The sequence below is a fragment of the Vespula pensylvanica genome, chromosome 2 (assembly GCF_014466175.1).
Source record: "Vespula pensylvanica isolate Volc-1 chromosome 2, ASM1446617v1, whole genome shotgun sequence".
Taxonomy (NCBI): domain Eukaryota; kingdom Metazoa; phylum Arthropoda; class Insecta; order Hymenoptera; family Vespidae; genus Vespula; species Vespula pensylvanica.
In genome coordinates this window covers 1,477,214-1,480,585 of record NC_057686.1, presented here as the reverse complement: position 1 = coordinate 1,480,585, position 3,372 = coordinate 1,477,214, and the positions used below count along the sequence as shown (strand labels likewise).

General features: G+C 27.8%; 1 protein-coding gene across 5 annotated transcripts in view; it reads left to right on the top strand.

The window, feature by feature from the left end:
- LOC122637432 (sodium channel protein 60E) overlaps nucleotides 1–3,372 on the top strand; it is an 85,467-nt gene that overhangs the window by 51,993 nt on the left and 30,102 nt on the right. The window lies entirely within an intron of this gene.

The following is a 3,372-nucleotide window of genomic DNA, read 5'->3' as shown; positions in this document are numbered from 1 at the left end:
ACTTTTTTTATTATAAATTTACAAAACAAAACAAAATATGTTTAAATATATATATATATATATGTATATATATATATATAAATGATCTTAAGAACAATGAAGCTTTAATAAAACAAATTTTTCACAAATTTTTCTTTTCGATAACAAATAATTTACAACGTATGAGTAATTACGGTTATATATACCTTTGACCAAACTTTAGCAATATTTTGTAATTTTTCTTTTTGAGGATTTCATCGATTTGGATAATACATAGATAAATACATACATTCCGGCACGTATATATGTACGTACTTAAGTAGCTGGACCAAAATTTTCTAAATGGGTCAAAAGTTTCTAGGTCGGGGTCAAAAGTTACCAGGTACATCAATTACTTCTTTTTCGTGACTTTTGTTCAGTTTTTTGTTTCTCCTTTTTTTTTATTTTTTTATTTTTTTTAATTTTCAAATCGTAAAACTACAAGCCTAACTCGTTAAGCTACGTGTCTAATATCGTGAGTCTAATATCACGAAAAAAAAACAAAAAAAAAAGAAAAGGAACAAATTTTTTTTTGTTCATCATCTAAGAACTTTAATCCCATATGGAAACTTTTGGACCGATCAAATAGTTATATCTACTAACGTATGTAAAGTTAAGTTGAACGTAATTGGTGTCCTTGGAATCGAAAGGATCGTTAGTCAGATTCTCGGAGTCGTTGTTTTTAAATAGAACCGATCTGTTCTCATCTTCGTCGAGTTTAAATATATTATACAAACGTATATATATATATATATATATAGACACACACACATATAGTTACATAGTTACATATATACATATATATATATATATATATATATATATTCATATACATGCATATACATATACAAAATGATCGATTAGTGCACAGAATAGGGAAGAACACGTACATACACATACACATAAAGATATACACATTCGTATATACATATGTACATACATATCATATATCAATATATATGTATATGTATATGTACTTAGAAATCGAGGACATATGCGGGTGGTATACACTTATTATTAATTGCAATTTGAAATCAGCCGTATCACGTCCATTCGTGCTTGACTAATTCACAAATTTCCATAAACGATTCTAACGAATATCCTCCTCGATAAAAGCCGTTTCCGAAGGATGAAAGCTTTACTCTACTTGTTAGATTTCAACGAAAAATGTGAATCGGATTGATAGTCGGAAATTTATCGGCGAACGTTTTCCAATAGCAATTTATCTTTCTACTTATTTGTATATATATATATATATATATATATATATATAATTTATATGTACAAATATATTAAAATAATGTAACAGTTAAATTGGAATTGATGAGGATCAAAAACAAAGGAGATAGAAATTATGTGAAAATTTAAAACGTATTAAATAAAATTTAAAACGTATTATATAAAATTATGATCACGTATTAAATAAAAAATATATATATATATATACACACACACACACACACACATACACATCGATTCTTTTCACGTAATTCGAAATACGAATTTAATCGGATTTGAAAATAAAACGATACGATTAAAATAATGTAATTGATATCTTTTATTTATTTATTGCACGATTCGTATTTTATAACATTTAATTTCACGGACACAACCGTGTAAATAGATCTGATATCATATACATAAATATAACACGTATAAAATATCTTGGAGTGGTTTTACTTTTTCTCTTTTTTCCTTCTCTCTCTTTCTCTTTACCTCTTTTTTTTTTTTCTTTTTTTCTTTTTTTTTTTTTTTTAAATACCATCGTTGCGATCCATAGAATAATGTCAAATAATGTTAATTAAAAGTCTCGAGAGAATATATTATTATAAATAAATATTATTTAATATGCGTATAGGAAGGGGAAAAAATAATAATTAATTAAACTACTGCAGTATAATGATCTCGAACGAAATTTTTTTTTTTATTAATACGAATTAAAAAAAGAAAATCACATACATACATACATACATACATACATACATACATACATACATACATACATACGTATATATATTTTTCATTAATTATACCACAGGTATAACTTTTTTTATGTTACAAAAAAAAAAAAAAAGAAAAAAAAAGAACGTAGAAAATAAGTCATGGGAATAGTTGAAAAGTTAATGAACATAATTTAGGATATTATCTCTATATGTATGCACGTACGTGTGTGCGTGCGTAAACAGTTAGGATCATTTGCTAGAAAAATTTCCGAGAAATTTTCTCGTCCTCTTTTTCTCTTCTCTCTCTCTTTCTCTCTATTTCTTTTTTTTTTTTTTGAAGAGGTGGATGACGAGGAAGAAAAAGCGACGAAGTTAAAGGTAAAATGGTAGAGATTACACCTAGATTTAGTAATAAGAGTATAGTAATAAGGGTATTAATGGTGTCGACGTGATAAAGGGGTTGGCGAGATTAGGGGTTAGGGGTTAAGGGTTAAGGAGAAATAAGAAAGAGAAAATAATGCTCGTGGCAAAAGTTCTCCCGAGGAAAATTAAGATTCGTTTACGTGCAACTACGAACGCCTCGTTAGAAATCTTCCAATAGTCCGTTGTTCAGTATTTTTCTTTTTCTTTTTCTTTTTTCTTCTTCTTCTCTTATTGTTTTTCTTTTTTTTTCATTTTTATTTTTCATACTTTTGAAGGAAGTTCCGTAAAGTCTCTCGAATATAAATGAACGAGTAAGAAAGAGAGAGAGAGAGAGAGAGAGAGAGAGAGAGAGAGATGGCATCTATTGTCGAATAACATCATTGAGTAAAACTCTTTCTCTCTCTTTTTTACTCATTCTTTCTCATTCTCCTTCTCTTTTTCTTTCTTGGTTGTATCCCTTTTAAAAGGTCTGCTTTACTTCCATGAAACTATTGTGCTTGCTTGGGCCACCAACCATTAAAATCGTTATTGTATTAAATATCGTCGTAAATCTCCGTTTAATCGTATTTTCGATATTTTTCTAACAGCCGTTTGATGAAGATCGATGAAAGGGAAAGAGAGAGAGAGAGAGAGAGAGAGAGAGAGAGAGAGAGGGGGGAAAAACTTCCAGCAAAGTTGTTAAATTTGTGTTTCGAGTTTGCTGATAGGGGCTCGATAATTGTTAGAAAGTTAACTTGAAATTTGACGTAAAAGTCGATCGTTTTCAGCCAATTAAACGGAATATTCCTTATTCATTACACATACATACATACATATACATATACATATATATATATATATATATATATATATATATATATTATATAATCAAGTTCAATGAAGTATGAATAAAAAATTAATATCTTCAGAGAAATTAATCTCTTTAGAAACAGAGAGATAAAGAGACAGATTTGCATCGAAAAAAAGAAGAAAAAGAAAAAAAGAAAAA